Source organism: Eptatretus burgeri, chromosome 2 (genome assembly GCF_056783735.1).
Source record: "Eptatretus burgeri isolate ZD-2024b chromosome 2, Ebu_testis_v1, whole genome shotgun sequence".
NCBI classification, from domain to species: domain Eukaryota; kingdom Metazoa; phylum Chordata; class Myxini; order Myxiniformes; family Myxinidae; genus Eptatretus; species Eptatretus burgeri.
The window spans coordinates 25,438,965-25,452,247 of NC_140962.1; the positions used below are offsets into that span (position 1 = coordinate 25,438,965).

Sequence of the window (13,283 nt, forward strand, 5' to 3'; positions counted from 1 at the left end):
TCAATTTCCTTCAGTGGAAGGGCTTTTAGTATACCTGGTAGAACATCAATTAAAGTATCTCTAACAAAAGTTTCTCCTCTCCTTCTAGTAATATATTCAAAACTAGAAAAAGCAATGAAACAAGAAAAAGCATCAAAAAACAAAAATCTTATAGATGAAGCTTTAGAAAGAAAAGATAAGACCATCTGTAATATGCAAGGAGAAATTTGTATTTTTTTCAACAACCCTAAAGATGTAAATCCTGATGAAATAAAGGATGTTAATACATCAGGTGAAATGACATTTCGTTCAATAGTAATTAACGATCATTTTAAAATTACCTTTAATATAAAAAATGTTGTCGTTGAATCTGATAATGAAAAAAAGTATATCGATATCGATGGTAATATACAACTTAAAGTATAGATGAATTTCAGTTTAAGTAAAGTTTTACTTTATAAATATGCCAGACTTTCCTGATTCTCCATATGACAAATTTGAGAATTGTCCTGCGTGTGAAAGACGGGGATTAAACACAGAGTCAAAAGCCTATAAACAATGTATATTCTGTGATTATCTTCTAATTAATGATAATAAAAAATATAAAAAGGAAAATAATTCTTTTAGATTTACACCAAAAATGAATTACTTTACAAGATTGATTAGAGAAATGAATGTAAAGTATGAGGGTGATAACACACCTTTCCTTACAAGGGAAGAAACTGAACGTATAAGAGAAATGTTCAAAGGATTGTTGTTGTATATTATTCATGGATGTAATTTTCAGGGAAATATCAACACAAGATATTGTATAAATAAAATAATGGATTATCTTGAAATTAAACCTGAACTTAGGATAAAATATAGAGTTTCTGAAAAAGCCAATAATAAATTAAATAACCTGTTTTCCAAATATATAAATGAATGATTTTTTACCTATTTGGGAAAATAAGATAAAATTTAACAACCATAAAAATCTCCCAAATTCATTAAGATGTCTCATAGTTGGTTCAAGTGGATGTGGAAAAACCTGCTTACTTTTAAAAATGCTCCTCACTCCCAACTTTTTAGATTATGATAATTTAATAATTTTCACAAAGTCGAGTTTTCAACCAGAGTATCAACTACTCTCACAAGGTTTTAATGCTGGTCTTCAAAAAGAAGATATAATCGGTTTATTTAAACGCCAAAAAAACCTAAATGATTATAACATTGAAGATATAATTCAACTATTTTGTGATACACAGAGATGTAAAAAGAAATCAAATCCTATAACTTGTATTCTTAGTGATAATGCGGATGATATACCGTCTCCCCAAGATTTGGATAAATCAAAAAAGAACCTCGTTATCTTTGATGATTGTGTTAATGAGAGAAACCAAACGGTAATGGACAGCTACTACACAAGAGGGAGACATTCTTCTTGTAATTGTATTTATCTTAGTCAATCGTACTTTCAACTTCCTCGTCGTTCCATCAGAAACAATGCTAATACTTTTATTTTATTCAAGTTAAATTCAATAGATATCAATAATTTTTGGAGAGATAATTGTTCTACATTATGTAGTAAAAAGAAATTTGAGGATTACATGAAGCACACGACTGAAAAATATAAATATATTGTTGTGAAACAAGATGAGATATTAAGGGATATATTTTTTGTTTTACAAACAATTACATATATAAATGACAACTATTATTATAAATCTTGTGGGTAAATCTGCTTCTGGAAAAAAAACTTTCATAAATCAAGGTTCTTGTGTAGTACAAATGAGACTATTGTAAATTTACTTAAAGAACACCCCGTGATACGCATTCTATCAACAACAACTAGAGCAATAAGACCTGGAGAAGTAAAAGGTGAAGATTATCACTATATTTCAGTGGAGGAACATATGCGATTGAGGAATGAAGGTCAAATGTTTGAGGAGGTTTCTCTTGGTACAACAAAATATTCACATTGTAAGAGTGAGTTAAGGAAACTAAAATCTGGTGGTGTTGGGATATTAGAAACTAATCCAGAAGGAACGAGACAAATTATTAAACATCTGAGTGGAGTGAAGATTTTATCATTCGGTTTTGATGTTGATGAAGAAACTCAACGCAAACGTATGAAAAGCAGAGATGCAAGTATTAGTGAAGAAGAAATTACAACTCGCATTAATGTTAATAAAGAATTTGATGAAATATTTAAAGAAAAGGATTTATTTGAACACATCTACTTGAATGATGAAGAAAAGGAAAATTTCCCTGTTGATCTTTACAATTCATTAAATGATATTTTACAATAAATAAATGGATGCAAAAGAAAGAGCAAGAAGATTTAAGGAACATCAAGAGTTGGTTTCAAAAGTTGTAAAACAACAGGAAGACATAAAGAAGAAACGCAGACAGAAACTAACGGGTGAAGAAGCATTTGAAAGAAAACAAGAGAAATTTTTTAAACCACTTTTAAAAACTTCCCAAGAAAAAATGAAAGATGTTTCCACAGTTCCCACAGTAGAATATACTCCCAGAAAGCTTCAAATGTTAAAAGATTTCAGTCAAATGACGGAGGAAGAATTAGAGCATATTGGAGAATTAGAATATCATGATGAAGAATTATTTCAACAACTGGAAGAGATTAATCAACCCCCTGATTATATTGTGAATGCTGTTCAAAACAATGAATATTCAGCGGATTCAAAAACCAAAGCAGGACTCATTCCAACAGAACAACCAGCAATATTTCATCTTGTTCAAGAAAAGGTATTGATATTTAATGATGAATTAAGGTTCTTGGGTTCTGCTCAACCCCTGTTAAACTAACTCCGAGATTAATGTTTCTTCTCACAAAAGATGGAAGACAAGGTTCAACTGTGAGGGATGAATCAAAGTATATTGATAAACCATTGGATATGGAAAATAATGATGATAGAGTATATATTGATCTGCTGAACACTCTAAATTATAAGGTTATTCTTTCTGGTAAAAGTAGGAAGAATGAGAAGGAGAAACACATTATTCAGGCTTTAAGTATCCTTGGTTCAGGTGTTAGTTTTCTTCCAAATGACCCATCGCAATTAGTTAATAGACTGTTGTTGTTGTTAGGCAGTAAGAAGGCTGGAAATAACAATTGTTTTAATGAAGCATCAGCCATTTTAGACCAGTTGATGAACATGAAAATAATTAATAAATCTCAATATAAAGACATTTTATCTCATATTAAATAAGATGAGAAGCACAATCCTTAGTTTCAATTTCACAACAAGCGACCACACATCTTCATTCCCATACCCACTACAACTTGACACAACAAAAGAATATGAGGCATCTTTATTGTCCATGGAAACTTATAATACCTTATTTAATATAACTGATAAAAATGACAAGTTTAGTTATAATCCCGGAAGTGGATACAAAACGATAACAGTCTCACCCAGAGCATATGAGATTTCTCAAATATCTTCCGAAATTGCTCGTCTTATGAAAGAACAGGGTGATGAACCAAAAAATATTGTTATAAACATTCAAAAACATACTTCAAAATCAACGATTAAAGTTAAAAATAACTACAAGGTTGATTTCACAATTGATAATTCATTTAGAGAGTTATTGGGTTTCTCCTCAAAAAAGATTGAAACTAATGGGACGTTTTACAGTGATAATGTCATTCAAATATCCTCAGGAATAAATTCGGTGTTAATTCACTGTGATTTGATTGATGGTGCTTATAATGATGGAAAAAAAAAACAAATACAATATTTTCATTCAGCGCACACTCAACCCCAATTGGTTATAAATTCAATATGGAACCCAAAAATTTGGTTTATCTCCCTGTGTCAGGAAAAACCATACACAGAGTAAATTTTAGGATAACCGACCAAGATAATCGTGTGATTTCTTTTAATGGAGAAGTGAAATCTATCAGAATTCACCGACGTGAAGTTTTCCAATAAATAAATACGATGGTTATTGTGAGGAAACACGAGTTGGGAAAATATAAAATAATTACAGGGGATGGGATGTTCCTTTCCCCATACTACAAGGGTGAAGGTATGTATCTTGGTAGAGGATACTATAAACCTAAGAGACAAAGGGGTGTTGGACATCAATTTAGAGGAGATGGGATAATTGATACTCTCATGGGTATTGGTTCAACTATTCTTAAACATAAAGATCTAATTGGTTCAACTGCTTCTGCTGTGGGAAATGTAGCAGGTGCTGTAAAGAGTATAAAAGATGCTCAGAAGGAATCTCATAAATTACAAGCAATAAAAGAAATTAAGAAAGGCAAAACTCAGTTGTCCCCCAAGAACGACAGAAAATAATTCAAATACTTGGATCAGGGTTTCAAAAGTTTTAACATCTTTTTTCCTAAATAAATACAAGTATGGAAGCAATTGATAGTATCTATGATTTGGATGATACTATTATTATCTCAAACTCCACTAAAAAAGAAGATTACTTCAAGGTAAATGCAATAACTGGAACAGACTGGAATACGAATGGTACAAAAAGTTTTGAAATAAATAATCAACAAACCTATTTGAATCTCTCCGAAAGTTTCTTGTTGTGTAAATTTAAATTCACTAAAGCTGGGAATAACACAAACGCTACACTTGTAAATGATTTCTTCTGGAAAATGTTTGATAGTGTGCGTTTGTATATTGGAACACAAGAAGTTGAAGCGGTTGATTATGTCTCTGCTGTATCTGAAATGATAAAATTTACACTCTATACATTCAGTGATAGAATGGGAAAGGGGTCTGTCGAAGGTTTTATTCCTGATATGTCAACGGGAACAAACACAGACCCTGGATATATTCAAAGGAAAGGAGCGTATAATGATGATACAAAAGCAGAAAATAGTTTTACTGTGGCGGTTCCTCTTAATGGTATATTTGGATTTTGTGATCATGATAAAGTTCTGTATGGTCTTAAAATTAGATTTCAACTACAAAGGAATGATAATGAAAATCGATTGCTTTTTGGTGTTGCTAGTGCTTTTGGTGAACAGAATAAATTTGTAATTGAGGAGATGAGTTGGTATATCAGTGAATATACTCCTAATCTTAAAACAGAAGAGATGTTGAATCGAAGACTTAACTCAAAGAAACCACTCAGTGTATCATACCTCAAAAGAAGATGTCAACACGTTAAACTCAATCAAACTACTTACACGTGGAATTTGGGTGTTCTGGAAGGAAAGCCACGATATCTGTGGATGATTTTTAAAAAGCCAGATGGTGATACTGCGACTGATAAGAATAATGCATTGAGTGATAATGCTAAGGTGAAACAACTTCGCGTTTCTCTAGATGGAACATTATATCCACGAGATAGATTGGAAATTAATTGGGAAAAAAATGATTTTGCTGAAGCATACAAGTCTTACCAAAAGGTGTGTGAAAGTAATGGAAATAAAGAACCTATTTTGGATATGACAGCATTTAAAAGTTTGTATACAATCTATGCGTTTGACCTGAGCGCGCAAAAGGAAACTATAAAGTCTAATCGAGTGGATACTTCCCTATACATTGAAAGAGGAGAGAGTGAAGAAGTTGATACATATTGTTTGCTTTTGGAAGAAACAGAATTGCAGATTAATACAGATAATGGTGTGATGATTAGTCTCACATAATTTTTTGTTAAATAAATGAGTGGCAAAGTACCAACTGGGGTATATGTTAATCAAATCAATCTTCATAAACTATCATCTTGTGTTCAAAATCAAAAGCCTTGTACGATTAACGTTAATACAATTCAGAGAAAAGGAGCAGTAAGAATTGATGTTTTGCTCACAAGAGAACAGGTTAAAATCTTGAATGACACTGGCTCACTTAAAATTAAAATGACAAAACCAATGTTGAAAAAATATTCAATAAGAGAGACGAGTGGAGGATTTCTCCCATTTCTAATTCCTTTATTTGCTGGTTTAAGTGTGGTTGGAGCATTGACGGGTGGTATTTCAACAGCGGTGAAAACTGCCAACGAAAGGAAGGCTCAACTCCAGGCTCAAAAAGAATTGGAAAGACATAACAAAGAGTTGGAGAAACAAATTAGTGGAAGTGGCGTAATTGTAGATTTTGCTGAAAAACTTGAAGGTCTGCCTGATAAAGCGAGATTGTTAGTTGGAGATATGCTTTCTTCTATTGCACAAGCAGGTGTAAAATTAACGAAAAGAGGTAATGGATAATATATCTTTCTAATAAATAAATGAGCATTGATGAGTGGTTGGAAAAATTTGGAAAGAATACAACATCAAATTTACAACTTGTCAAATATTGTAAGAAATTAAAAATTCATAATGTGGTTATTTGTATGAGAGATGAATTAACAAATGTGCCGAAACATACAAAGAATATTATTATGAACTTAGAAGATAATAATGGGAATGGTTCTCATTGGGTTTGTATTTTTAATAGTCAAGACAAATATTATTTTGATAGTTTTGGCCTTCCACCACCTGTTGAAGTTATAAAATTCTTACAGAATGGTGTTTATCAAACATTTCAAGTCCAAGAATTAAATTCCAAGTGTTGTGGTCAATTATGTCTATATGTTTAATTTCAACTCAACAAAAATAAAAAAATTTATGATATTATTTTTAATCTAATATAAATGACTTATGTTGGTAAAGATGGTTCTATCTTTGGTGTATCTCAAGAACTGGATATTGATTTATCAAATTATTACACAAAGGCACAGGCTGAACGACATAAATATAATATAACCAAAAATATTAACATGAAAAATGCTTTTAAATTAAAAAATTATCCAAGCCCGACTGACGCGAATGACTTGGTGAGATTAAGCGATTTATCACAATATATATCCTTAAATAAAACGGCTGTGTATTCCAAAGATACAGAAGTGTTGATATTATCTCCAGGTCATACAGAATTCACAGTTCGAATTAAAATAAATTTTTATAAAGAAGGGCGTATCATTTGCATGAGAATAGAACAATGGGGGTATGATATGAATGATTTAGGGTATAATTGGTCATTTAAAATTAACCTCGAAGACCTGGAACAATTAAATCAGTCTCGTAAGGAAGAATATTATCCACTTGGTATCGAGAATGAGTTTTGTGGGGCTACGATTAGTAAACAACAAATAAAAGAATTTAATAAGGGTAAATATAATAATGGTTTTGCCCTTGTTTATCTCATGAAAACAGAAAAAACAGGATTATATATAATAAGTAAGGAAATACAAAATGATTTAACTATGGGAAGATGGGGAGGTGTTTCGTGCCATAATATTATTCTAACATATATTTCTAATACATTAATGACAGCAAGAAGGCTTCAAGAAAATTATCATTTCTGTGTTCAAGCATACCTTCAAGAAAAGGGTATTCGGTATTTTAATAAATATGTTCTGCAACATAAGAATGAGGTATTTTCAATAAAAGATTGGCATTATGCTGATGTTGATAAACCGACAACTTTAGATTTAATTAGAATGTTAAATAATGAAAAAATTATAAAGTTAAGAAAAGGTAAGGCTCTTTTAGAAATTCAAAAGAAATTTTATTGGTTTCCTGTTGTAAAAAAAAAATATTTTGGATACAGGAATAACAAGAAATCCTGATGAATATATGTATAATATTCTATGGGGTGTAAGCGATTCAAGGATAGTAAGGGATGAGGAAGGAGTTGAAGAAGAGAGGGAAGAGGAGGAAAATGAGAAGAGAGAGAAGGAGGAGAGGGAGAAGAAAGAGAAGGAGGAAAGAGAGAAGAGAGAGAAGGAGGAGAGGGAGGAAAGAGAGAAGAGAGAGAGGGAGGAAAGAGCGAGACAAAATAAATATCAAAATATGGAAACCAGTGAGATTCAAAAAAGATTGGTGGTATTACAGAAAATAACTCAACCCACCGAGGAGGAAAACAAAGAATTGACAAGTCTATTTGCAATGTTTTCTTCAAGACTATTGACATCGTCAAGCTATTCATTTTAATTCAAGTTTTTTCTTAAATAAATGGAGGAGAGAGTGAAGGCATTTCTAAGGATTCTTTATGTTTTAAAAATTAAGATCCAAATGTGCATGTTGGAAACTAAAAAGGTTTTTGCACTCTGCAGGAATTTTTCACATAAATAAATGAGTTATTGTCTCAAATGTAAAAAGAAAACTAATACTAAAAATATTTCATATATTAAAAGTAAAAATAACAGGGTTATACAAAAAGGTATATGTTCGGTGTGTGGTTCAAAAAAAAATCAATTTATCTCCAAACACAAACTCGGAGGAGATATACAAAAGTTTTTATCAGGAAGTAAATTTACAACTACTGGAATACCAGGGGAATTACATCTTCCAGGGTATTCTTTCTGTGGTCAAAGTACAAACTTGGATAAAAGATTAGATGAGGCAGACAATCCTAAATCCTGGAGTCAGCCTATCAATAGAGTTGATGAAGTGTGCATGAGACACGATATTGATTATGGGAATACCACAACGTTGGAAGAAAAGCATGAAGCCGATAGAGAAATGTTGTATAATTTGTCTCTGATACAAAATCCAACCTTGAGAGAAAAAGTTGATCGGTTCATTGTGAAGAAGATGATCAGTGCTAAATTGAAACTTGGACTTGGAAATTCAAAAAACTTGTAAGCTCTAATGATGCCATTAAGACTGAAGAGCAATTAGCTGATGAATTACATAAACCAATATTCACAAAGTTTCAGAGAAGGAAAGTTTATTCCAAGGAAGTAGATTATATCTGGTCTGCAGATTTGATTGAACTCAATAATGATAAGGGGTACAAGTATGCTTTAACCGTTATTGATTTGAGGAGTAGATATGTGTGGGTTGTCCCTTTAAAAAACAAAACAGGTAATACTCTTATGTTAGCTTTTCAACAGATATTTAATAAAAGTAAGAGAAAACCTAAAAAATTGTGGACTGATGAGGGTAGAGAGTTTTATAACAAGACATTTATGAATTTTCTAAAAAATAACAGTATTACATTATACAGTACCTTTAATGAAGGGAAGGCAGTTGTTGTTGAACGTTTTAATCGTACCTTAAAAGAGAGACTATATAAAAAATTCACACAACTCGGTTCACAACAATGGTCATCTTTTATTCAGGATATTGTGGATAAGTATAATGACACGATTCACATGGCAACAAATATGAAACCATCAGAAACATTTACAAAATTAAAATATGAAAAAGAGATTAATGTCAGAAAACCTAAGTTCAAAGTTGGTGATATCGTAAGAATATATCGGTGGAAATCTCATTTTGAAAAAGGTTATACGAAAAGATGGACCAACGAGCTTTTTAAAATTGTTGATGTAATAGATACGGTTCCTTGGACTTATAAAATATATGATTTGGAAGGGGAAGAGATCTTAGGTTCATTTTATTCACAGGAATTACAAAAGACAAAGATAAATTGAAATTTTTTGACTCCGCCCCTTTTTAACTCCACCCACACAAACCCCGCCCACACAAGCCCCGCCCACACAAACCCCACACAAACCCCACCACACACAAACCCCTCACAAGCTCCAATAAATTGAAATTTTTTGACTCCGCCCCTTTTTGACTCCACCCACACAAGCCCCGCCCACACAAACCCCACACAAACCCCACCACACACAAACCGCTCACAAGCTCCAATAAATTGAAATTTTTTGACTCCGCCCCTTTTTGACTCCACCCACACAAGCCCCACCCACACAAACCCCACACAAACCCCACACAAACCCCACCACACACAAACCCCACACAAGCTCCACACAAAAACTCCACACAAGCTCCACACAAGCTCCACACACACAAGCTCCACCCATATTCACATAATTAGTGATTAGTTAATTAGTTCCCCCACACACAACATGTTTATTTAATTAAAAATTATCCACCCATCCACACAAGCTCCACTCATCCACCCATCCACCCATCTCTCCACCCATCCATTGATCCACACAAACCTCATCCACATTCACCCCTCCCACATAAGCTCCACCCACATAAACCCCTGCCCACATAAACCCTGCCCACATAAACCCCTCCCACATAAGCCCTGTCTACACAAGCTCCACACAAAAACTCCACACACATAAAGCCTGTCCACATAAACCCCTCCCACACAAGCTCCACCCACATAAACCCCGCCCACACACACCCCGCCCACACAAGCCCCACCAAAGCCCCGCCCACACAAGCTCCACCCACATAAACCCCTCCCACACAAGCCCCACCCACACAAGCCCCACCCACACACACCCCGCCCACACAAGCCCCGCCCACACAAGCCCCTCCCACACAAGCCCCACCCCCCTCATCCCCCCTGTGCGCCCCCCACCTTTGACCCACCACCTCCCTCATCTCACCCCCCCACCCTTCCCCACACGCACACATGGGGAGGGGAGGGATGGGATGAGGGGGTGATGGGTCATTGGGGGGGCGCACCTACCCTCCCTTCATGTTTTGATCCTCTTCTTGTAATTCAGAATCAAGTAATTGTATACAAAACAAATATAATTTATTAATATTGAAAATATTAAATATTCATTTGCGAGAATGTATAATCTTTCCCAGCAATCTTCTCCAGATGTCTTGTGATTTCGAAACTCAGACACCATATTCTGTTTTGAAACAAAAAGTGGATAATAATTACATGGTAATATGAGTAAGCCTCGTTGACCACTGAATTAACACACCAGGAGCCTGTCATCCTTTCAAGGTCAATAAAATTAATTCCAGTGTACTGACAAAACCGCGTCCAAACTAATGATGCAACCAACATTAGACGACATTCTAAAGAGAGAGTGATATTAATAATAATTCAGAAACATTTACCTCCAGAAAATCATGTGTTGTACAAGATTGCTTCAACAGCTGATGTTGTGTGATAGTGCTGAAAAAAAAAATAATAATAAGTCAAGGGTATAGATGAAGAGACAGACAGACAGGGAAAGCAAAACACACACACACACACACACACACACACACACACACACACACACACACACACACACACACACACACACACACACACACACACACACACACACACACACACATATACACACATAGAGACACGTGTCTCACCATTGGTTTAATTCATTCGAGATCAGAGACCAGTCATTATAAATCATTGATCTCTTCAATAAGAGCAGAGAGAGGTAGGTAGAAAGACAGACACACACACGTGTCTCACCATTGGTTTAATTCCTTCGAGATCAGAGGACGTGATAAGACTTCATGCCACTCATTGAAAATGTCTTTCAATTCTCTTCTAAAATCATTGATCTCTTCAATAAGAGTATTAATTTCATGAACCACGTCGTGATACGTAAACTCAATTTCTTCCCATGCCCTGTCAGGGAAAAAATATATATCAGAATTATCATGATTTAATTAATAATCATTTGCTTCATCGTTCAAAGAGAAAACCATACACAAACTTACCAACTCTGTAGTAAGCTTTTGTCTTCATCGGAAGAAAGATCGTCCATGTCTCAGTTGTAAAAATGAAAATCCCGTCTGGCAGAAACTTTGTCTGGTGAATCACTTATAAGGCAACGACGAGGAAATTCCCTAAGCATTGGGTGCGGCCACAGGAAATGACAGCTTGGAAAATAACTGGGCGATTGTATGAATCATTTACAAAACATACTTAAAATGGTTTTGATTCAAATGTTTTCAGTTCGTGTTCTGAGATAAAATATAAACACGAGACTTTGTCTCACAGAATAGTTCCTATTTTTTCACAGCATGACTGTCTAAAACCACACAGCACGACCGTGTCAAAAAACACTTCCTCATTTTCACGGCATGAACTGAAAACATTTGAAACAAAACTTTTTTATGGCGTGGTTTATACACAAAAATGATTTGCAACTCGGGCGGTGGTCAGATGAGATCATTAAGAGAAGTTTATCATTTCGTAATGGCACAAAAGGGGTATCTTAAAAAATATAAAGATTCAAATGTTTTGTTTGTCAATATTTTAGATGGGGATTATTGTGCAAAGAAAATTAAACTATTGAAGGAATTTGAGAATGAACAAATCTTTATAGGTTCAATGAGTGAGCTGATCAACCTCCAGGTTAAAGGGGAGACAAATAAATATACCTTGGGATAGCCTGGTTATATATATACAAAGCCTGGTGTTGGCTTAGTGGTTAGGGTGGCGGCTTGGGATCCCAGTGTCCCGAGTTCGAATCCCGCTCAGCTGCTGAATTAACACCAGGGGGTTGACTCAGCCTGTCATCCTTCCGAAGTCGGCGAAATGAGTACCAGTATACTGGTCCCGGTGTATGCCCCGGTTAGAATAGGTGTACCATATCCCTGTGTTGTAAGAGGCGTCCAGGAAGGGCATCCGACCATAAAACATTGCCTCACAAAAAGCCAAACCCCTGCACAGCAGGGAAAAACGGATAAAAAGGGGGTTTATTTTTAGGGGAAAAAAAAGGGAATCGCTGAAAATCCCCCATTCATTTACATGGGGAAAATTGAGCTAGAACCAGTATATTCACCCTACTTAGTTTGTTCCAATGTTAGTTTGTTCCAATGTTAGTTCCAATGTTAGCTTGTGTTCCAATGTTAGTTTGTGTTCAAATGTTAGTTCATTCAAATGTTAGTACGTTCACATGTTAGTTCGTTCCAATGTTCGTTCATTCCAATGTTAGCTTGTGTTCAAATGTTAGTTTTTTGCCTGTTTACCCTGTGCCACCACGATCTTCCATGAGCCTCGATCTTGCATCGAAAAAAATCAATAAATGGATCAAACTCTTCTCTTGACATTCAGTTTACTGAAGCCATTAACATTATCTCTCACTTTGATTACTCTGCATATTCAGCAATTAAAATCATCACACCCATGTTCAAACCATTATTGTAGATTACATAAATTAGTGGTTTCAGGATGCTTGTGATCATCATTCATTTCTTTGCTTCACGAGCTATGATTTTGGAGTAGCTGACACGTGAATAGCATGAAGGATAACTGGACATTATGACCAAATGGACAAATTTAAATCGAATATGATTTTCGGCAATGTCCATACCATTCGGTGATCCCAGCAATTAAAACCTGACATTATACATTTAATCACTGCACTCTGTTTCCTACTGTTGGATGTTATCTTCACCAACCTGTAGCCCACTAATAATGCACTGAACCTTCACTTTAACTGAGAACCTTTTTAGTGCATTATATGAAAAGCTTTCTGAAAAACTAATTGGTTAAATCAAGTATATTCTGATTAATTGCTGAACCAATTATATCTTGAACATTTCATTGCAGAATCACTAATTTCAGTTTATGCTGCCTTTTCTTGTGATGAAAACTTAAATA

General features: G+C 34.5%; 1 protein-coding gene and 1 long non-coding RNA gene across 2 annotated transcripts in view; one reads left to right on the plus strand and one right to left on the minus strand.

Moving 5' to 3' along the window:
- The window catches only part of LOC147031637 (limbic system-associated membrane protein-like), a 388,857-nt gene that overhangs the window by 295,103 nt on the left and 80,471 nt on the right, over positions 1–13,283 (plus strand). The window lies entirely within an intron of this gene.
- On the minus strand, positions 10,344–11,657 carry LOC147031641 (uncharacterized). Its single transcript, XR_015053795.1, has 3 exons — positions 11,393–11,657; positions 11,142–11,300; positions 10,344–10,838 (listed from the first exon to the last, which is right to left on the minus strand). It is a non-coding gene; the product is annotated as an uncharacterized LOC147031641 (long non-coding RNA).